The sequence below is a fragment of the Lissotriton helveticus genome (assembly GCF_964261635.1).
Source record: "Lissotriton helveticus chromosome 1_1 unlocalized genomic scaffold, aLisHel1.1 SUPER_1_unloc_7, whole genome shotgun sequence".
NCBI classification, from domain to species: Eukaryota; Metazoa; Chordata; class Amphibia; order Caudata; family Salamandridae; genus Lissotriton; species Lissotriton helveticus.
The window spans coordinates 1,758,856-1,782,986 of NW_027611714.1; the positions used below are offsets into that span (position 1 = coordinate 1,758,856).

Below are 24,131 nucleotides of genomic sequence, written 5' to 3' on the forward strand. Positions count from 1 at the left end.
ACTTAGATTTTGAAATGTACTGATTTATGCAAAGAAGAGGAATCCCAAAATGACCCGGGTGCAGGTTTGTGTTTCTGAGCATGTTTGGAATGTGTCACGTGGAAGGTGAGTGAAGGCCCTCGAGAGAGTGAAACGCTGGAGAATGACGTCAACAAGCAGCATCTCAGTCTGGCATAATGAGTGACGTGCTTTGGAATTCCAGCCACGGACGCCCGAGTCTCATGACAATGAACAGATGCCCCTCTGACTCACATATGAATGTGAGGGGAGGCTACCAGCAGAGCAACATGAGACAGACAGGGAACCCATCACTCGACGCTCTGTGTAAACATAGATCCGAGTAACGCTGCAGGACTGCGCCACAGCAGACGTTCAACCTTCAACAAGATATCCCCACCCCAGGTCTTTTAATACTTGATTTTTAATAAAATATTGCCCAAGGCATCAGATGCGTGCCATGTTTCCCACAACGTACACCAAGCCAAACATAACAGCATTTAGACGCGAAGCAACACAGAGAGTAGCCTGTCCACATGTTGACAGAGTGCACACTATACGTCTCCCTGCTACAATTGGGTTCATAAAAAACTAGACAATTGTTGCCTCTGGCCAAGAAATAGCGCAGAGAAGAAAAGCAGAAAAATAACCGCAGAGATGAACCCTGGTGATTCCAGAGATACGTAGTTACTTAGACTCCATTATAGCTATGAACCAAAAAGGAAGCCCCACGGAGATAAGTCCATCTTTACACGCCAGGCCCAGGCAGCAGTGACAGCATGCGGCCCCCTCTGACTTCACGCAACTGACAGGCAAGAGAAACTACACCCACCCTCCCTTCAAGCAAACGCACACAAGAAAAAGAAAATGAAGCTGTAGCAGACATTTATTTATGCGAAAGTGGGACAGTAAATCATATTTTAATAACATTTAAATAAAACACAATCACTGTATTTGTATCCTAATTTATATAGTGCTGGGTCTCGGTGATAGGTGCTCCATTAACAGATTCGCAATACTAAATGTAACAGAAAACAGAATACGGCGTCACCAATAACCCTGATGAGTTATTACCAATAGTATTCCCACTTTCCCTTGCCCCCTCCCCCATCAAGCCCCTACATGTTGAAACAAGCGCCCAGTCCCTTTAAAGTTTTTTAAACTATGGCTCCAGTTTGATCTTGAACACATTTTAATAACCATCTTGCTGCTGACATCAACCTCGGATAAAAAGAGAGCAATGGACTGCAGCAATGGACTGCAGCAATGGAGTGCAGCAATGGACTGCAGCAATGGACTGCAGCAATGGACGACTGCAGCAATGGACGACTGCAGCAACGGACGACTGCAGCAACGGACGACTGCAGCAACGGACGACTGCAGCAACGGACGACTGCAGCAACGGACGACTGCAGCAACGGACGACTGCAGCAACGGACGTCTGCAACAATGGACTGCAGCAATGGACTGCAGCAATGGATGACTGCAGCAATGGACCGCAGCAAAGGAGTGCAGCAATAGACCGCAGCAATGGACTGCAGCAATGGACGACTGCAGCAATGGACAACCGCAGCAATGGACTAGTGCAGCAATGGACTGCAGCAATGGACGACTGCAGCAATGGACGACTGCAACAATGGACTGCAGCAATGGACTGAAGCAATGGACGACTGCAGCAATGGAGTGTATGTATGTATGTATGGCATATTTATATAGCGCAGAGACTGTCACCCAAAGGGTATCCGGGCGCTTTTGACTTTTGACCAACCATACGCGATTTTAAAACATTACCGCTGTGCCCACACACTTGCAGCATAATTGTGCCCTCACCGCCTTTAGAGCGGAGTTTGTTGTCTTCTTTGCTGCCTGCTCGTGGCGCCTGGCCGCCATCTTGGGAGTGGTTACTGTTCAACGCGCCACTTGCCTGAGCGCTCTAGCGCTTCTCAGGAGTCCAGGTGAGCCTCTACTTAAAGCTCACACCTCTCGCGCAGCGGTAGCGCCTGACTCACGCCTGAGTCAAGCCAGAGTCTGCCCGTCCACGCTAAGGACGCGCGGAACGCCGCGGGTTTCTCCCGGTAAACCCCTTTTTGGGTGGCAGGATGATTGTATATTCCAGTGTCTCGCTCCGGGCAATTGGGAAGTCTCTCCCACGGTGCACTTTTGCACCGCACCACCCGCTGTGTGGCCCCTATCAGTGTGCCTGCAAGGGATGGTCGCTTGACCTGCCAGTAGGTATTCGAGACTACGACACCTCCCCTGTTCCACGGGCACGCATTGGCGCGCCCCTGCCGACGAGGGGTTTTGTCCACGGTCTACGGATACTAAACCTCAACATCAGATCTTTGGTAAAACACCACCTGTCCATTGCAGACCTCATTACGGATGAGCTGCCAGATCTGCTTGTCATCACTGAAACCTGGCTTCAGGACACTGATGCTGCCATAATCAATCTGGCCTGTCCTTCCGGTTATTCACTTTTTACGTGGAACCGCTTGTCTAGAGGTGGAGGTATCGCCTTAGTTATTAAATCTACTTTTGCGTGCACCTGGACGGGTCTGCAGATTGCTGGGTGCGAAAGCGCCCTCTTTAAGATCATCATCAGCCCCCAGTTCTCGTTGTCAGGGATGGTCGTTTATCGCCCCCCAGGCAGTGATGTCGCTTTCAGGGGTGCTTTCCCGGAGGCGGTGAGCACGCTGGCGAGTGGTTGCGCCAATTTTTCTATCTTAGGTGACCTTAACCTCCACTTTGACAAGAAAGAGATTGTGGCTATCAGTGGTTTCTTGGCGGATTTGGAGGCCCTTCAGTTGACCCAACTTGTTTCCCAACCCACACATGTGGCTGGTCACATTTTGGATCCGTTTTTTACCAACTTAACGGATGCCCAAGTTCTGGCTGTTTCTCCTGTGGCGTGGACCGACCACTTTCTGGTGTCCGTCTGGCTACCCCTTCCTGTAACCCGTACTATTCCACCTCCCAAGTGGATTCCTCGGCGCCACTGGAATAAGCTTAGGCTAGAGGACCTACATCACATCATGGCTGAAGAGCCATTAGGCCCTCTGCTTAATGCTACCTCGGGCTATGACCTGTTCTGTAGCTGGATGACTAAGGCGCTTGACGCTCTGGTACCTATCATCTCTAGTAAATCCAGTTCCCGGCAGGCGAGCCCTTGGTATGACAGTGCTCTCCGCGCTTTGAAGGGTTATTGTAGACGGGCAGAAAGGGAGTGGCGTAAGACGTATGATGCCGTAAAAAAAACTGCGTATTTGGCTTCTGTCAAGCTCTACCATCGAGCCATATGTAGAACCCATGCGGCGTTCTACGCGACAGAATTCCGTAGCAGCCTCAATCCATCTAAGACCATCTTTAAAACTATCAAAGATCTGATGGCTAAGAGAGCTGCTCCGCAAGTGGACAGTTCCATTTCCCACTGTGAGACTCTAGCCTCTTTTTTCTTGGACAAAGTCAAGAATATCTACCAGTCGTTCCCTAGTACGACGTTGTCCTCGATCCCCCTGAATGGCTCCCGTAGTTGTCCGGTGTTGCACTCTCTCCCCATTCTTTCTGGGGATGAGTTTGTCAAATGGGCACAGCGAGTCAAATCTGGCTCGCCTGCGGACCCTATAAGATCTGCCCTTTTCAGGGACCCCTCCTTTCAGGGGCGCACGATAGAGTGCTCACTGATTAATCTCTCCCTGACCTCAGGTATCGTTCCCGCCAAGTGGAAGCAAGCGGTGGTTTCCCCGATCCTGAAAAAGCCATCTTTGGATCCTTTAAAACCAGAAAACTATCGCCCTATTTCCTTGCTTCCCTGGCCGGCCAAAGTCATGGAGGCCCACGTCAACCTGGCCCTCGCTGAGCATATGACCCGGGCCAATGTCCTCGATCCCATGCAGAATGGGTTCCGTGCTGGTCACAGCACGGAGACGGCCCTTCTAGCAATGGTAGAACATCTGCGGATTGTGTTGGATGCAGGTCAAACGGCAGCGCTTATTCTATTCTATTAAACATCTGTTTAAGAGTGTAAGCTAAGATGCCTTCTTTCTGTCTTACTGTCTGCCTCTCCTGTACCCGCGCCAGGATACTCTCAAGTAACGGAGCGCGCTATAAAATGGTTTATATATACATATACATACATATTAGACCTTTGCGCTGCCTTTGACACCGTGTCCCATCGCATCCTTCTACACCGCCTGGAGGGCATTGGCATCTGTGGCTCTGCTCTGCAGTGGTTCCGCTCCTTCCTCAGCGATCGCTCCTTCTGCGTTGCCACCCCTCCTTTTCAGTCCAAATACCATCCGTTGGACCTGGGGGTCCCCCAGGGCTCCTCACTGAGTCCCACGCTTTTTAACCTTTATGTGCAACCGCTGGCTGATGTCGCTAGGCAGTGGGGCCTAACCATGGTCTCATATGCCGACGACACGCAGCTAGCGGTTACGATCAGCGGGGATGCCGAACAGGATGCCCCCAGGTTCCGAAATGGGCTGAGAGAGGTGGCCAGCTGGATGAATAACAACTGTCTCCAGCTGAACGCGAAAAAAACTGAGGTGATGATCGTTGGAAGAGATGCGGACTGCTGGGGGAACAGTTGGTGGCCGCCTGAGCTGGGGCCGGCCCCCTTACCAGTGTTGGAACTCAGAAACCTGGGAGTGTGGCTTGATCATACTCTCTGTTTTACGACTCACACTAAGAGAGTGGCGGCAGGTTGTTTTGGTGTCCTACGTGGGTTAAGGCCGGTGCTCAAATTTTTTGACGCTCCGACAAGACAGCTGGTCATCCAAGCGATGATTATCTCCCGGTTGGATTACGCCAGCTCGCTCCTACTTGGAACAAACCAAGCGGAGATCCTTCGCCTGCAACGGGTACAGAATGCGGCTGCGAGGGCGGTGGTCGGTTTGCCACGGACCTGTCCTACTTCTAATACTTTACGGTCCTTACATTGGCTACCGATCAAAAGCAGAATCCACTTTAAGGCTCTCAGCTTGGCCTTTAAAATCTTAAAAAGGTCGGCACCAGAGATACTTAACAATCTTGTATCTCCCTACGTCCCGACTCGCCCTCTCAGACCTCTTGGCCAATCCCTTGTGGTTGTCCCACGCTTCAGACTCAGCCGGATGGGCGGTCGTTCTTTTCGCGTGAGAGCCGCGATTCTCTGGAACGCTCTTCCTTTAGAAATCCGCCTGTTAGAGGATTTATTAGCATTTCGTAGGGCCCTGAAACCCCTTTTGTTTTAATCTCTACCTCCTTCTCTTTTTCCTGTTTTAGTGTGGTGTTGTGTCCACCATTCCCTGCGCCAGGACGCTCCTTAGCTGGAGCATCTGTGCGCAATAAAAATGACAATAACATAACATAACATAACATGTTACACTGCCACAGTCTTTACACTGTCCTGGGAAAGAGGTATGTTTTTAATCCTTTTTTAAAGGAGGAGAGGTCCCCCATATTTCTCAGAGGTAGGGGTAAAGAATTCCACCGTTTAGCTGCGGTAAATCAAAAGGAGCGTCCGCCCATCCGAGTCCTCAAAATTTTAGGGATTACCACCAAGCAGGCTGACGAAGAACGAAGAGATCTGGTAGGCGTATACCAGGAAAACATCGCCTGCAGCGGGCGACGGCCCTTGACCATGAAGGGCCCTAAATACTAGACATAATGCTTTAAAATCAATGCGCTGGAGGATTGGCAACCAGTGAAGGTCCATGAGCGCCAAGGAAGAGGAATCAGAACGCTGTCGAGAAAGAGCCAGCTTAGCAGCCATGTTCTGTACTCGCTGCAGTTTACCCACCAGGGTAACAGGCGCACCCAGAAGTAGCGCGTTGCAGTAATCAAGCCTGCTTAAGATGATACTACGCACTACCTCTGGTCGGGCGTGAGCCGGGAGCAAAGGAAGGATCTTCCGCAATGTGCGGAGCAGCATCATACAAGTAGCCACAGTTTTGTTCACAAACGTGTCTAACTGTAAGTTAGATTCGAACATCACACCCAGATTTCGAACAGAATCTGCCGCCAACACAGTGCCCTGGGAGGAAGAAGGCCAAAAATCCAGTGGCAGAGGCCGAGGGGTGCGGTCCATCGAACAGTGCAGTACCTTAGTTTTTGAGCTGTTAAATTGCAGGGAGTTTTGACTCAACCAATCCGCGGTAGCTGTCATACAGCGGTGGAAGGTCTCCATAGACACAGCATCCCTACCCTCAAAAGAGAAGATAAGTTGGGTGTCATCGGCGTAATTGATGACCGCGATGCCGAAGGACTTAATCAGCCTGACCAGGGGACGGAGGTATAGATTAAAAACAATAGGGCTAGTGGCCGACCCTTGGGGTACGCCCTGCCCCACTTTTATGATGTCAGATCGATAGGGCGGCAAGGCTACCACCTGGTGTCTATTACCGAGATAAGAGACCAACCAGTCCAGAGCCAGGCCGGACACCCCAATTTCCTCTAGTCTCCTGACCAGAATGGCATGGCTGACCGCATCGAACGCGGCCGACATGTCGAGCAGCACTAGAAAGGCTGCTCGACCAAGGTCAACACGCATACGAAGGTCATCCAAAGCGGTCACCAGTGCCGACTCAGTACCGTGGGCTGGCCTAAAGCCAAACTGAGCCATGTCCAGGCAAGTGTTGGTCTCTATAAAGCTGGACAGATGTTTAGTAGCCAGCTTCTCCAAGATCTTAATTGGGAAAGGAAGCAATGAAATAGGCCTGTAGTTCGCTGAACAAGTAGGATCCAGCGTATCCTTCTTCAAAAGCGGAGATACCACGGCCAACTTCCAACAATCCGGAACCCGAGCGGTACTGAGGGACTGACAACAGATGGCATGAAGGGGGGGAAGAACTCCTCATGGAACAGTTTCCAAAATGTATGTGGTAACGGGTCAAAGGGAGAACCCGAAGAGACCCCGTCGGCCAATGAGCAGGAATCCTCAAAGGACGGGAGGGGGAAGCTGTTCAACCGAGCTTGCCTTCCATCCACCTCCAGGGTCCTGGGGGTGGTCACCAGTACAGAATTAGGCGTAGACTGGGGATCAGGGATGGACGAAGTACCCAGATTGCTCAAGATGGAAGCAATCTTGTCCTCAAAGGCCTTTGCCAGAGAGTCGCATAACGATTGAGAGGCCGGAATGTCATTAGTAACACAGGCAGGACGAGAAAGATCCTTAACGATCCTAAACAAGGCCTGGGATTTGTTCACTGCTAGCGATAGCGTCTCCTCCAGAAATCTGGCCTTGGCACACTTAATCTGCGCTTTATAAACCGACAATGCCGGTTTAAAGAGAGCATTATCCGACTCAAGATACTGTTTCCTCCAGGCACGCTGCGCCCGTTTACACTGGAGTTTCAGGTGAAGAAGCTCCTTAGAAAACCAAGGCATGGCATGTTTAGCCATGACCCTGGTTTTCCGCAAAGGAGCCAGTTCAGCCAATGAGTCAGAAATTTGCTGGCTAAGGATCTCGTAACTCTCCTCAACACTGCCTCCCAAGGAAAAACCCTCTGAAAGCAGAGTTGGCAGGCTCGACTGTTGCAGGAGCCTTGACCATTGCCTACCAAACTTAGTAGTAGCTCCTGTACTGCCACTCATCAGTATATCGACAGGGAGTAGAAGAGAGAAGTGGACAAGAGCATGGTCCGTCCAGCATTGAGGAATGATGTTCCGTACAGTCACCCGACTAGCATCTGCAAAGATCAAGTCCAGGGCGTGACCCTTTGAGCGAGTCTGGGAGAGTACCAGCTGCTGCAGCTGGATATTGCAACAGGCCTGGACCAGATCTTTGTAAGCTAGGTCTGTAGGCCCATCCGGCCACAGATTAAAGTCTCCCAGAAACATAGTCCTGGCATGGGAGTTGGAAAGATCGTAAATCAGATCTACCAGCTCAGGCACGTCTGACCGGGCATTGGCCGGGGGTCTATAGCACAGCAGCCCGGAATATAGGACGCCTCCTTGTCCTTTTAAGGAGAAGCCCATTAGTTCACAACCCGGGATTTCCTTAGTCTCCAGCTGGGAGATATCCAATGCTTCCCTAAAAATGAAACCTACGCCACCTCCTCTAGTCCCTACACGAGGGTAGTGTCTGATTTTATAGCCCGGGGGACAGGCAAGGCCCAATTCCATCGCACTATCCGCTCTGGTCTATGTCTCTGTCATGAAAAGCACATCTAACTCATAAGACTCAATGAGTAGTGCAATTTCCACGTGATGCTTGCTGAGAGATCTAACGTTGAGCAAGCCACAGGACAGGGGCTCCAGACGGCTAGCAATGGTGTGAGGCTGGTGGCTCGGTATAGAACGGGGGTCCAAACTTATAAGCTCATCTCTCGAATAAGTAAAATGAGTAAGAGACAGAGAGGCAGCATTCCCGGCGCCCGGCGCAACCTGTGCGCTAACGGGTGCAAACGGGCTTACCTCTGGCGCACCTCTGGCGCGCCTACATCGCGCCCGCTGCACACCTACGCTGCGCGCTTGGGAGGTGTCCATCTTAAGTATCGTAGATCGCGGAAGTCCTGTGAGGGCAAGCCGCTGGCCCCTCAGCCAAGATGGCGCCTAGGAATTGTCACCTCCTCGAAACCCACACCCAATCTGGCGGCCAAAATGGCGCGAAGCGGACCCAGCACGCCCTAGATATCCCTCTGTCCCGCAAAGTGCGGGTGCCCAACCATTATAGTGCAGGTAAGCTCTACCTAAAATTCCCAATGTATCTACAAGGTCAAAAGCGCTTGCGTCCTGTACTCGCACAGCGCGATTGAAGCGAATGCAAATATATATTTTAAAAGGTTAAAATCAGAAAAGCAATCAGAAGGGCAATAGCGAGTCAACGCAAGCGTGCAGCAGGCCAGTAAGTCTACCTGACTCAAAGAGGAGCCCAACTTATGTAGACTCCATCTCCGAACGCGGAAGTCCTGTGAGGGCAAGCCGCTGGCCCCTCAGCCAAGATGGCGCCTAGGAATTGTCACCTCCTGGAAACCCACACCCAATATGGCGGCCAAAACGGTGCAAAGCGGACCCAGCACGCCCTAGATATCCCTCTGTCCCGCAAAGTGTGGGTGCCCAACCATTATAGTGCAGGTAAGCTCTACCTAAAATTCCCAATGTATCTACAAGGTCAAAAGCGCCTGCGTCCTGTACTCGCACAGCGCGATTGAAGCGAATGCAAATATATATTTCAAGAGGTTAAAATCAGAAAAGCAATCAGAAGGGCAATAGCGAGTCAACGCAAGCGCGCAGCAGGCCAGTAAGTCATGCCGCCATGGATCACAGTAATGGACCACAGCAATGGAGTGCAACAATGGACGACTGCAGAAATGGACCGCAGCAATGGACAACTGCAGCAAGGACGACTGCAGCGATTGAGTGCAGCAATGGAGTGCAGCAATGGGCGACTGCAGCAATGGACGACTGCAGCAATGGACTGAAGCAATGGACTGAAGCAAAGGAGTGCAGCAACGGAGTGCAGCAATGGAGTGCAGCAATGGAGTGCTGCAATGGAGTGCTGCAATGGAGTGCTGCAATGGACGACTGCAGCAATGGACATTAACCCACTGAGCTATAGGTATAAAATACAGTTCCGTAATATGCAGCAGACTCTCTGCAGGAGGCGCATTAACCCACTGAACTATCCATATCAAATACAGTCCTGTAATATGCTAACAGACTCTGTACAGGAGGCGTATTAACCCACTGAGCTATCCATATAAAATACACTCCTGCAATATGCTGGCAGACTCTAGGCAGGAGGCACATTAACCCACTGAACTATCCATATAAAATACAGTCTTGTAAAATGCTGGCACACTCTCTGCAGGAGGTGCATTAACCCACTGAGCTATCCGTATAAAATACAGTCCTGTAATATGCTGACAGACTCTCTGCAGGAGACACTTTAACCCACTGAGTTCTCAATATAAAATACAGTCCTGTGATATGTTGACAGACTCTCTGCAGGAGGCGCATTAACCCACTGGGGTATCCATATAAAATACAGACCTATAATATGCTGACAGACTCTTTGCAGAAGGCACATTAACCCACTGAACTATCCATATAAAATACAGACCAGTAATATGCTGACGGAGTCTTTACAGGAGGCACATTAACCCACTGAGCTATCCGTATAAAATATAGTCCTGTAATATGCAGCTGACTCTCTGCAGGAGGCACATTAACCCACTGAGTACTCCATATAAAATACAGTCCTGTAATATGCTGGTAGACTCTCTGCAGGAGGCACGGTAACCCACTGAGCTATCCATATAAAATACAGCCCTGTGATATGCTAACAGACTCTTTGCAGGAGGTGCATAAAACCATTGAGCTCTCCATATAAAATACAGTCCTGTAATATGCTGACAGACTCTCTGCAGGAGGCGGATTAACCCACTGAGCTATGCATATAAAATACAGGCATGTAATATGCTGACGGCTTCTACTAATCCAAATCTGACCTGCACTGTGCTACTCCCATTGGCATGGTCCGATCACAGTGCCATTTTATTTGAACCGAAAGAGTCAAAAGGCCTTCAACCGAGGCCTGAACCCATAAGGAAGATTGCAAAAAGAGCCTGGAAAAATGCAGATTGTTTGAAGAGAACCTTGCACCCTCTCCCCTCTGGGGTGGACGAGGCTACATTGGCCTATACAGATTGGATAGACGCGGCATGCAATAAATTAGTTCCGGTTAAACATTGGACCCCTAAACGGGCCCAAGCCTCAGCCCCCTGGTACTCAGATGATTTAAAAAACTTGAACCAGCCTGTAAAAGAATAGAACGGGCATGGAGGAAAGGGTATAAAAGCAAGGATAGAGAACTGTATAAGCACAGTCTCAGAATCTATAAGGAACTATTGCTGGAAACAAAAAAGAAAAACAAATTTCTCGAGCTAAATCCAGTCTCAAAGAACTCTTTAAAAAGTATTACTAAACTTGCAGCAATAGAGTGCAGCAATGGACTGCAGCCATGGACCGAGCAATTGAGTGCAGAAATAGACTGCAGCAATGGAGTGCAGCAATGGACTGCAGCAATGGAGTGCAGCAATGGACCGTAGCAATGGAGTGCAGCAATGGACTGCAAGCTATGGACGACTGCAGCTATGGACGACTGCAGCTATGGACGACTGCAGCTATGGATGACTACAGCAATGGACTGCAGCTATGGAGTGCAGCAATGGACCGCAACAATGTACGACTGCAGCAATCGAGGACTTCAGCAAAGGAGTGCAGCAATAGACCTCAGCAATGGACTGCAGCAATGGACTGCAGCAATAGACCGCAGCAATGGACTAGTGCAGCAATGGACGACTGCAGCAATGGACGACTGCAGCAATGGACGACTGCAGAAATGGATGACTTCAACAATGGAGTGCAACAATGGACCGCAGCAATGGAGTGCAACAGTGGAGTGCAACGATGGACGACTGCAGAAATGGACCGCAGCAATGGACCGCAGCAATGGACAACTGCAGCAAGGACGACCGCAGCAATGGAGTGCAGCAATGGAGTGCAGCAATGGAGTGCAGCAATGGACGACAGCAGCAATGGACGACAGCAGCAATGGACGACAGCAGCAATGGACGACTGCAGCAATGGACTGAAGCAATGGACTGAAGCAATGGACTGAAGCAATGGACTGAAGCAATGGACTGCAGCAATGGACCGCAGCAATGGACTAGTGCAGCAATGGAGTGCAGAAATGGACGACTGCTGCAATGCTGCAGCAATAGACCGCAGAAATGGACCGCAGCAATGGACCGCAGCAAAGGAGTGTGTTGGACGGGGCCCTTCTGGCCGGTCCACCCCGGAAGATTTGCTTGATAAATGTGACCTGGGGATGGTGATTCCCCCTCTGAGTGCGTGGACATGGGTGAGGACTGGCCTCCCATAGGAATGCATGGGGAATGGGTGTGCCCCTGATAGTTCCTGGTGCGTGAGGGGTACAGGCTCGAGTCTGGTATGTATGAACTCATGTGATGGAATGCTGTAAGATGACGTATGCGACGTGTGTGTGTCTAAAAGAGAAGTGCCACTTCTAGACATCGGTGTGTGTGTGCAGTAAGCATACTGGCGCGTGATTGGCTGAAGTGAGGGAGGGGCTGGGCCTGTATCCTGTATGGGTCTGGGTTGTCCTCCCACAATGCTGGCTCCACCCACCTGGGGTGCGTCTGGTGTCCTAACCTGGCCAGTAACAAGAAATTCCTGATAACCAGTTCTAGCTGGTTCTCATCCTGCCTGCCCCTTTTGAGACAAAGGGGTCTCATGTATAAAAGGAGGGTGTGCCCTCTTCTCTCTCTCTTTCCTGCTTGTCCTGACTGAATCCTGCCAGGGGCATGCTGCTGCGTGGGCTCAGGGTTGGCTGGCCTCCCTGGGCCCTGCCCTGCTCCTGAACTGCTGTCGGCCCTCTGCCCCTCCTAGGAGCTGCTGTGCTCCTCCTGAGGTCCTGGACTCTCCCATGGACTTTGCTATCCTTCATCTAGCACTTTGGAGCGCTTTCCTCCGACCCATAGCGCTTGGAGCGCTTCATTCTGTCCCCGACTCTCCCATGGACTTTGCTATCCTTCATCTAGCGATTTGGAGCGCTTTCCTCCGACCCCTTGCGCTTGGAGCGCTTAATTCTGTCCCCGAGCGCTTTGGAGCGCTTTGCCCGTGTTTCTAGCGCTGGGAGCGCTTCCTTCAACCAGCCGGTGCCCACCCGGCATTTGCCCTGTTCTGCGGGGTTCTACACCCCCAGCGAGTGCCTACCTCGCTATTGCCCCCATTCTCGAGGGGGGCCTGGCCCTCGTCAATTCCCCCGAGTCACCGCCGCCGGCCCGGGACCCCTCCGTGAAGCCCTCCCCCGGGCCGCGCTGTGATTGGATGGCGGCCCGAGGAGCTGTGGAGGCGAGGAGAGGAGAGCCGAATAATGCAGGGGGCAGCGGGAGCCTACTCCGCGCCCCTGCTTGACCCGAGGACTGCCGCGTCTTCCCCCCGGGGCCCCCAGGAGCCAGAGGGAGCCCCGGAGAGCGAAGAGAGACCGGCGCGCTCGCCGACCGGTGAGTGCTGCAGGAGGGGAGGCGGGGCGTCGGGCCACATTGCCGGTGGCCGCCCCTCCCCTCCAGCGTGAGCAGAAATGTGTTTAGAGGCCCGTGGGGCCCCCAGTGATGCCGGGTCCCCCGAGTGGGACCCCGCTTGCCCCCGCTTGGCCCCAATCCCCCGAGAGCGACTCCGCCCGTGATCCTCGAGCCCCCAGAGGCTCCGATTGAAAACCGAGTCCCCCGAGAGGGACTCCGCCCCTATCCTGCTGCTGCTCCGAGCCCAGTGGGGCTCCCACGATTCCCCGAGCCCAGCGAGGCTCCCCCGATGTCCTGAGCCCTGAGAGGCTCCATCCCTCCTGAGTCCCGAGAGGCTCTTCCATCGTCCCCGAGCCCCGAGGAGGCTCCCCTGTGTTCCGGCAGTACCGAGCCCCGAGAGGCTCCACCGTGGCCCTTTGTTCTTCGAGCCTGCGAGGCTCAGTCCCTGCACCAGTGTCCCCGAGCCCCTAGAGGCTCCCTCATGGCGCTCAACCCTCCGGAGCCTGCGGGGCTCAACCCCTGCCCTTGGCTTCGAGCCTGCGCGGCTCCATCGAGTGGCCCATCCTTGGCCCTTCAGCTGCCAAGCACTTCGTGGGCAGCTGCCACGTGTAAGGTTGTTCATGGCTACCTGCAGCCTGTCCGGACATTGAGACATTGGGGGGTCCTGGCCCCAGAACGGCCAGTTGGCCTGATGGAAATTATTGGTGAATGTTTATGTGAACCCTGAGAGTATTCTCTGTTGCCCCTCTAAAAGTGATCTTGATGTGTTATGTGCCTTGCCATTCCTTCCCTCCTAAATATCCTAGGTCTCCTGTATGTGATACTGGTTAGAGTGAGTTCTATTGCTAGTCCTGTGAAACCCCGGGGCGTGACGTATTCTAATGCTAAGCTCCTGGTGATTATGTGTTCTAGTCCTAGTTCGAGGAAGCTCCCAGTTGTTATATGTTCTAATGCCCGCTCCATCAGGTGCATATTCCTGGCAGTGGTCCCCTGGCCCTGTCCTGTATATACTCCCTTGTAAACCCTGCCCGTGCCCCTGGCACCCTGTAAAGTATGTGTTCCTATGTGTCCTTTTTAATACAAAGACTATTTTCATATATACCTGGTGTGGAGTTCCTTTTGTGGGGGGCCCGGGAGGTTGTTGCTGGGGGTGCGTGCGCAAATGCTTTACACATGACCTCCGAGATCGGCCTTGCTGCTCGCGCCACGTTACCTAGAGGGCGAGTAGGGGTTGTCTTGGTGGGTGACCCCCTGGCCCTGACGGGGGAGTGGTGGTCTCTGATTGACTCGGGCGCAAGCTCTGGTCGGCCGGGGATCCCATTTCCTACAGAGTGCAGCAATGGATGACTGCAGCAATGGAGTGCAGCCATGGATCGCAGCAATGGAGTGTAGCTATGGAGTGCAACAATAGACTGCAGCAATGGACGACTGAAGTAATGGAGTGCAGCTATGGAGTGCAGCAATGGATGACTGCAGCAATGGAGTGCAGCCATGGATCGCAGCAATGGACCGCAGCTATGGAGTGCAACAATGGACTGCAGCAATGGACGACTGCAGCAATGGAGTGCAGCAATGGACAACTGCAGCAATAGAGTGCAGCAATGGATTGCAGCAATGCACTGCAGCAATGGACCACAGCAATGGACCGCAGCAATGGACCGCAGCAAAGGATGACTGCAGCAATGGAGTGCAGCCATGGATCGCAGCAATGGACCACAGCTATGGAGTGCAACAATGGACTGCAGCAATGGACGACTGCAGCAATGGAGTGCAGCAATGGACAACTGCAGCAATGTAGTGCAGCAATGCACTGCAGCAATGAACTGCAGCAATGGACTGCAGCAATGGACCGCAGCAATGAACTGCAGCAAAGAACCGCAGCAATGGACTGCAGCAATGGACTGCAGCAATGGACCGCAGCAATGGACTGCAGCAATGGACTGCAGCAATGGACTGCAAAAATGGACGTCTGCAAAAATGGACGTCTGCAAAAATGGACGTCTGCAAAAATGGACGTCTGCAAAAATGGACGTCTGCAAAAATGGACGTCTGCAAAAATGGACGTCTGCAAAAATGGACAACTGCAGCAATGGACGACTGCAGCAATGGAGTGCAGCAATGGACTGCAGCAATGGAGTGCAGCAATGGAGTGCAGCAATGGAGTGCAGCAATGGACCGCAGCAAAGGAGTGCAGCAAAGGAGTGCAGCAATGGAGTGCAGCAATGGAGTGCAGCAATGGAGTGCAACGATGGACGACTGCAGAAATGGCCCGCAGCAATGGACCGCAGCAATGGACAACTGCAGCAAGGACGACCGCAGCAATGGAGTGCAGCAATGGAGTGCAGCAATGGAGTGCAGCAATGGAGTGCAGCAATGGAGTGCAGCAATGGACGACTGCAGCAATGGACGACTGCAGCAATGGACTGAAGCAATGGACTGAAGCAAAGGAGTGCAGCAATGGAGTGTAGCAAGTAACTGCAGCAATAGACTGCAGCAATGGACTGCAGCAATGGACTGCAGCAATGGACTGCAGCAATGAACTGCAGCAATGGAGTGCAGCAATGGAGTGCTGCAATGGAGTGCAGCTATGGACGACTGCAGCAATGGACATTAACCCACTGAGCTATCAGTATAAAATACAGTTCTGTAATATTCAGCAGACTCTCTGCAGGAGGCGCATTAACCCACTGAACTATCCATATCAAATACAGTCCTGCAATATGCTGGCAGACTTTATGCAGGAGGCACATTAACCCACTGAACTATCCATATAAAATACAGGCTTGTAATATGCTGGCAGACTCTCTGCAGGACGTCCATTAACCCCCTGAGCTATCTGTATATAACACAGTCCTGTAATATGCTGACAGACACTCTGCAGGAGGCACATTAACCCACTGAGTTCTCCATATAAAATACAGTCCTGTGATATGTTGACAGACTCTCTGCAGGAGGCGCATTAACCCACTGGGGTATCCATATAAAATACAGACCTATAATATGCTGACAGACTCTTTGCAGGAGGCACACTAACCCACTGAACTATCCATATAAAATACAGTCCAGTAATATGCTGACGGACTCTTTACAGAAGGCACATTAACCCACTGAGCTATCCGTATAAAATACAGTCCTGTAATATGCAGCTGACTCTCTGCAGGAGGCGCATTAACCCACTGAGTACCCCATATAAAATACAGTCCTGTGATATGTTGACAGACTCTCTGCAGTAGGCGCATTAACCCACTGAACTCTCCATAAAAAATACAGTCCTGTAATATGCTGACAGACTCTCTGCAGGAGGCGTATTAACCCACTCAGCTATGCATATAAAATACAGGCATGTAATATGCTGACGGTTTCTAATAATCAAAATCTGACCTACACTGTGCTACTCCCATTGGCATGGTCCGATCACAGTGCCATTTTATTTGAACCGAAAGGGTCAAAAGGCCTTCAACCGAGGCCTGAACCCATAAAGGAAGATTGCAAAAAGAGCCTGGAAAAATGCAGATTGTTTGAAGAGAACCTTGCACCCTCTCCCCTCTGGGGTGGACGAAGCTACGTCGGCCTATACAGATTGGATAGACGTGGCATGCAATAAATTAGTTCCGGTTAAACATTGGACCCCTAAACGGGCCCAAACCTCAGCCCCCTGGTACTCAGATGATTTAAAAAACCTGAAACAGCCTGTAAAATATTAGAACGGGCATGGAGGAAAGGGTATAAAAGCAAAGATAGAGAACTGTATAAGCACAGTCTCAGAATCTATAAGGAACTATTGCTGGAAACAAAAAAGAAAAACTAATTTCTCAAGTTAAATCCAGTCTCAAAGAACTCTTTAAAAGTATTACTAAACTTGCAGCACCAGCCAATAAGAGCTTAAGTAGTCCTGAATTGTGCGAAAAATTGGCTCCTTTTTTCCAACAAAAGGTAGAATGTATTTTGTCTACATTCACTTTATCCCAAAAAGGTGAAAGAGTGCAGCCACCTAAAATAGAACCTAATAGACCCAACCCTACACCAGTTTTAGATAAATTCTCATTGCTAGAAACATCAGACTCAATCAATCTTTTGAACTCTTTTCAATCAGGGTCAATAGACCCATGTCCGGCGTTTGTATTGAAATTAATCCCGGAAGTCATAGGGTCAGCTCTTACCGCTTTGCTCAACACCATATTCACCACCGGCATATTTCCCAGGGACTGGAAGAAGGCCACATTGCTCCCTCTATTAAAAAAACTACTCTGGTTCCTAAGGACCCAAGTTGTTATAGGGCAATTTTTACGGCTTTCGCCTCCTGCAAAAATTGCTTACAAAGCTATGAATACCCAGCTCGATTTATTTCTTCGAACCAATAATCTACTCGACCAGTCTCAATACTGGTTTAGAGGCAAACACAGCACGGAGCTGGCCTTAATTAAATCTACAGAGGAAGTGAGGGAGGCCTTGGACTGTGGAGGCAAGGCAATACTGATTATGCTAGATTTGTCAGCGGCCTTTGACACGGTCCATCATGAAGCTCTGATGGAACGGCTGTCTGAAGCAGGGGTACAGGGTGCTGCTTGGAACCTCCTGCAGTCCTTTCTATCTGAAAGAACACAAACAGTTGATCTGGACGACAACAACATGTCAAAGCCGTTTTCCCTCTCTTGTGGGGTGCCTCAGGGCTCATTGTTTAGCCAGACACCTTTTAATGTGTACCTGATAACTCTGGTATGTTTAATAAGATCCTTTGGCTTCCAACTCACCTCCTATGTGGACGACACTCAAATTGTCTTATCTCCTAGAGATGGGGAGAAAAAGGAAACTGGGGCATGTTTTCATGATTGTCTGAAATCCATCTCAGGGTGGATGTCGACCAACTGCTTGAAACTAAATTCAAGCAAAACAGAAGTCATCATATTCGGGAATAACCCACACCTATGGACACCAGACTGGTGACCAGAAGATTTTGGTATTTGCCCTGCCCCCACCGGGAAAGCAACAAATCTGTGGGTGTTCGTGCATAACAAACTTACGTTTAGTGACCACATAAGCACGGTGGTGTCAGCTTGTTTTCTGATACTCAGAATCATAAGAAAAATAAAGCTTTATCTTCCAGAAGAAAGTCTGAGGACGGTGGCTACGGCACTTGTTATGGCACATCTGAATTATTGACATTGCAAATCACAATGTGTTTTATTTATGTTTCAAAAACCAAAACATAAATAAAAGGCATTCTCATTTACAATGCCAATAGCTCAAACTTGTGTAAATGCGAGACCTGTTGCTGCTCTGTCACCGCTGATAAACTTTAGTTGTATTGCCCTTAAAATAATAACAGTGAGCGTGCATTACAATCAAATCTCGGATATGTAAAGACTGTCACAGCAGACACCTCCTGCTCAAGTATTTTCTGACACTGGTATTTGTGAACAATCCGTAAAAATAATCTCTGCAAAACCGGCATTAACCCAATGAGCTGGCTTGAAAGGACTTAAACCAACACATTACAGATCTTCGCAGCACACATATTTTTGATACGGGAACCGAGAATAGCAGAAGTCGATATGTGCAAAGCAGGCGCATTAGCCCCACTAACATCCTTTCTAGGATTATAATCTTCACCATCCTCATGACACATACTTTGCAGCCCAAACACCCCTGCTTCCTTACCCTACATTGATTTTGAGCCTGCACTTCAGACATAATTTTTCTAAAGTGTGCACATTAGCCCACTGAGCTACATTACTATCCACTGCATTGATGGGTCATGCTCAGGCAACTTGATGACTCGCTGAGCAGTTTATGGTAAACTACTACTCGGCAAAGATGCATTCATGCCACTGATTAGGCCATGTACGAACTGGGTTGCAATCTGCCGCTTTAAGTTAACACATTCAGCTTTGTTCTTCTGAAGGACACGTGTTTAACTATAATCTTCCACAAACTCGGTTAACCAAGATAAAAACAAGAGATTAAAGCAGTTTGGCAGAACGTGAAAAGAGCAGCAGAGCTAAAACAACCGAACATCATCTGAATGAAAACTTGCCGGTTGAATGGGCCTCTTGTTGTTTGGGTCTCTGCAAATGACCTCCTCCTTTCCTGGCACTTATTGTTTGCAATTATATCTTTCACTTGTGACAGCAGCTCCTGTTGCTTCACCTGTGGCAGCAGCTCCTGTTCTAGAGACTGCCGCAAATTGTCCAGGGTTGCCACTTTAGAGGTGGAAGAATGTTTTTCTGGGTTGCACATGTGCCAGAAACAGATAAAACAACTGGCTTTGGAGTTGTGCAGAGCAACAATGCTTTGATATTCACTTGTATTTTCAATAGGCGATGGTGATGCACATAACATGGACCCTCTTGACGGGTGCGTCTACAGTGAAGTGTTTAGAGAGAATTACTTCGCGAACGCTCTGTTCAAGCTCGGAACTCGTATTTCAAAAAAATAGAAATACATTTTTGCTCGACAGAAAACCGTGTGCATTGTTTGCGAGTGGCTGCGGGTTGATTTCTGGGGGTGGGGCTGGTGCATATAATTAAAGCTACATGGCACGGCACACTTGAAGTATTTAAGGCATGTCCTGTTCACGCTCGGAACTTGTATTAGTGGGGTCAAAGTTATTTCAACATTCATTAGATAAGTGACATGTTCACTTGGGAATCATGAAAACAATTAAAGGAAAATAATATAAAAATATACTTGTGGCTATGTACGTTGGCTATCACTATTATAAAAGCGTGTTAGTAACTTAAGACTTTGTGTCCAAGTGGTCGCATGCCACGGCAATGCCACTACGACCATTTCTAAAATTTACATTTTGACGCTACAAGTCACAGAATGGAACATACGGTTTGGGGAAGAGGTCATGAAAGAGCCTGACGCAAGGTGAAGCACATAACATGGGGCCTCTTGACGGGTGTATTTACAGTGAAGTGTTTAGAGACAATTGAAAGAGTTCTCCATCGCCAGCCTCGGCCAGACCCACACGGGAGGAGGAATGAGAGGCCATCACATGCCGGAATAGAAAGAAGCGCGAACGCCGATATGATAGCCCACAAAAATATTCAGTGAGTGAAATCACATGGGAGAGAACCAGGCACCGAAAGGAGGGGCATTTACAACAGGCGCAGCAGCGAAGCCCCGAAAGTGAAACCATTTGTAACCTGACACAACACAGATGGCAGGCTGCGTGCGCTGCTGACTTTGGAGCTGGATAACAGGGTTCCGATCCTCGGCGTGGGCTGCATTATTTACTTATTAAAAAATAAACAAGAATCTCGGAGGGGGGTGGGGAGAGATAAATAGAAAAAAATAATACACATGGAGACAGATACAATTTTAAAAAAACACGGTTGAGAGGGACAAATGTACCATCTGAAACCAAATACAACAAACGGTGCAAAGAGGTGGCTCAATAATAACGCTGCTGACTTTGGGGCAGGAAAACAGGGTTCGAGCCTCTGCATAGGCAGCATCATGTAAGCCTGATTTAGTTATGAATAAATTAAAGGTAAATAAATAAACAGGTTTAGGTAAGTGCAGGAAGCTGCCACATGTGGAAATGCCACAAGAAAAAAAGTAGTCCCTAAATAAAAAGATAACAGCCAGCAGCGTATGTTAACTGTATTTGGCCCATGCAGCTTCCTCCAGAAACCTAAGAAAAAGGAAGTGATGTATCGGACCACAAGCCAACAATGCGCAAGATAAGAACAGCAATGCCAGATTCCACCAATGGCAAGCGACAATACAAAGACAAATGCAATGGGTGGAGTTTCAGTAGTAATACTGATTACTTGATGCCTCGCAGAGGCAGCGCATGCGCTGCCCTATACGAGACCTAAAAAGCCAGTTGGGGAGCTCGGAGTTTCATCACCTGGAATGATCTGCCGTTCCATTTGAGAAATTCAGCAGATCTCCTCTCTTTTACAAGGGGCTGAAAACATGGCTGTTTACTCAGTGACATCATTTCTCCTGATATGCAGTGCATAGCGCCAGGACACCTCAGGGTAACCGTTGCACTCTAAAAATGTAATTAACATAACATGTACTTGCTGCCTTTCCTTTCTAACTAGAGCTCGGCTGATTGTGGGCCTTTTGAAAGTATTTATGTTAATCACAGTGCCCGTCAAGGGCTGCATTTAACAAATACTTTCAAATGGCATACAATCAACCCCAAAGCTGTGCTCTATTTAGAAAAGAAATGCAACAAGTCTACAAACATGAGGTGTGCTTTCAGAATCATCTGAAAGAACAAGTACCTGCTTTTAAACTTGATGCATTTATTTTCTAAATACAGCTCAGCTGTGTGGCTTATTGTGTGCCTTTTGAAAGTATTTATGCTAAATGCAGCCCTTGACGGACGCTGTGATTAACATAAATACTTTCAAAAGGCCCGCAATCAGCCCTGCAGCCGTGCTGCTTTAAGGAAAGAAATGCAGGACGTTTAAAAGCACAATGTGTGCTTTCAGATGATCCTGGATGTTGGTGAGTGGTAGTAATGGAATTCATGGGGAAGAAGGAGATGGGGCGCCAAGAAAGACTGTTGCACAGTGTGCGACGCGTGCCAGGGCTATCACTGGGTGGGAGTGTTAGCCCCCTCCCGAAGGTCGGGTCTAGTTGCTCCCCTGATCACAGCGTACGTCATGGGCTGCATTTAACATAAATTCTTTCAACAGACAAACCATCAGTCCCGCATTTAGAAAAGAAATGTAACAAGTTTTATATAGTGGGAACTCAACCCAAAGGTATAGGAGCGATTTACTGGATTTTTTTATTTATATGCCTGGGGAGATTCACTGATTTGCAGAGAATCGCAGAATGTTAGTCTGACCCGAGACAGAAAACCCATCTCCCAAGTTGGCAGCTCGAGCATTAAGCCACAACCTCTACCACAAGACCAGAAGCATTTACAATATGATATACCACTTTATTCAACGAACAACCATTGACAAAGCCAATAATCCTGGCTTCTTGTAGGTGTAAAGATACTTGTATTATATATTTGGATGCAATGACAGAAGAAGCGAAATATCAGTCGGGTGGCACACTATGCTAAACTATCTTAATTGCTTTGTAAGCCACGTCCTTAAATGCATTGGTCAGGCTTTTTGAGAGACACCCTAGTTTTTTAATCTCACTTAAAACCCTGGTCTACATGCATGGTCAGGTTCTTGGAGGACATAGCCTTGGCAGCAGCACACAGAGACCTTACTCTCTCGCACACAAAGGATAAAAATAGAGGGAATATTGTCTGTGTGGTATTGTAATTAAATGAGTGACTGTGTTTATGAAATCATCCCCACATTTCCCAGGTGTTGGAAGCCCTGGAGTAATGTTGCAGCCAACACTCCTTGCATCGTCACTAAAAAACATTAACAAAGCCAAACAGCTCTCAGATAACATGAGAGGTATTTGGCTTTGTCAATGCTTATTTAGACATGATGCAAAGCTCGCGAGCTGCTGTGCAACATGACAAAGAATAACACAGTCCAAGGCCGCGGTGCACTCTGGGGTGTCAGCGCTTTGCTCTGCTCTGAGCTGTGCAGCATGGCTAAACAAACATTGGCAAAGCCAAGAGACTTTGCATGGGAGCAATCTCTTGGCTTTGCCAATGATTGTCCAGGACCTGTGCTCTGAGGACATAGATACATAATTCACGAATGGTTTATAAAAATGCAGATCACACTGTCTCTTGTAAAGACCCCGGGCCTCGAGGAGCCTCCAGGAGGAGTCAACACAATGTCTGAGGGGTCAATGCTGAGGGATGAGGGTCGATGACAGAGGTGAACCCCCCCACCCCCTCCTCCCTGACTCCCCCTATCCCCTCAGCCTCCCCTCTGACTCACCAGCCTCACAGCGCCTGCAGATGAAGCCTCCGCTTCGAGGCGCCCCCGGGGCTGCAACTCCACTGTCTGCGAGGAACACTTCCTGGCTGCAGCCACGGAGGACGTCACTTCCGGAGGTGTGAGTGTACATCTGCGCATGCGCTGAACTCGGGTTACGTGTTGTGAAAAGATCGAATGTTTACAACTGCGCATGCGCGGACCTTTAGCTACTAGTTGGGATCAAGGCTGAGGTTTAGGGGTCTGCGCATGCGCGGCGCCACCAGTGTGCAACCATGACAGCTGCCCGCCAGGGTCTGCGCATGCGCAGAGGGACCAGTATAGTACCCCCGACCTCAGGGTTTGCTGCAGACAGAGCAGGATCCCCGGGTCAGGGGTGAGTGCAGCGTCATCACTGTTTGTGTTGATGGGATTTCACGAGCACCAGAGAGAGCTGAACCAGACCCAGGCTGAGGGGGGGCACTGGACACCGGGGGGGGGGGGGCAGGGGTGAAGGATTCTATGGGGCCCGGGGGGGGGGGGGGCAGGGGTGAAGGATTCTATGGGGCCCCCGGGAGGGGGGGCAGAGGTCAAGGGTTCTATGGGGCCCCCTGGGTGGGAGGGGGCAGAGGTGAAGGGTTCTATGGGGCCCCCTAGGGGGGAGGGGGCAGAGGTGAAGGGTTCTATGGTGCCCCCTGGGGGGGAGGGGGCAGAGGTGAAGGATTCTATGGGGCCCCTGGGGGGAAGATGTTCTCTTTCACGCGGAGGATGTCTAGAGAAGGTGCGCTTTCCACCGGGTATTGTATAATACCATTCAAATGACTTATTTTCATAGGGCTCCTTTAACCCCACCACAGCTGTGGTGAACACAGCATAGCCCTGGCCCATCCTGCCTCAGATGACAAATAGAGGGAGGAGATTTATTCCTCAAGACGTGCTTGTGAAGAATTATCCATCCTTTCTGGAAGGTTTGGTAAATATGTGCAGAACAGATTGAGGAAGCTTGGTCTCTCTAAGTCCTAAAATGGCGCTGCAAATAGCCTAGAAGATGAAGGGGCACAGGGTTGAGAAGGTCCTGCAGGAATTGGCATTGGCCTTGGATAGACTGCACAACAATCAAACATTTTATGGACAAAGCTGGTGGCCACGCAGGGTTTTAATGTCAAAAGTAGGCAAAGGCCATTATTGCCTAAAATTAAAAGACCAATAATGTTGATTCTGCTACTCAGAAGTGGTAGAAGTGGTACTTTACTTATGGAAATATGTTAGCTCTGATGAAAAGTGCGGGAAAGCCCCC

The 24,131-nt window shown here is 49.7% G+C and overlaps 2 protein-coding genes across 2 annotated transcripts in view; one reads left to right on the forward strand and one right to left on the reverse strand.

Annotated features, from left to right (window-relative positions):
- The window catches only part of LOC144806419 (uncharacterized), a 70,049-nt gene extending 47,076 nt beyond the window's left edge, over positions 1 to 22,973 (reverse strand). The window contains exon 1 of the mRNA XM_078672777.1: positions 22,859 to 22,973. The gene's annotated coding sequence lies outside the window, so the exon portion shown is untranslated. The remainder of the gene's footprint in view (positions 1 to 22,858) is intronic.
- Positions 22,974 to 23,164: 191 nt separating this feature from the next.
- Positions 23,165 to 24,131, forward strand: part of LOC144806422 (uncharacterized) — a 62,925-nt gene continuing 61,958 nt past the window's right edge. The window contains exon 1 of the mRNA XM_078672781.1: positions 23,165 to 23,231. The gene's annotated coding sequence lies outside the window, so the exon portion shown is untranslated. The remainder of the gene's footprint in view (positions 23,232 to 24,131) is intronic.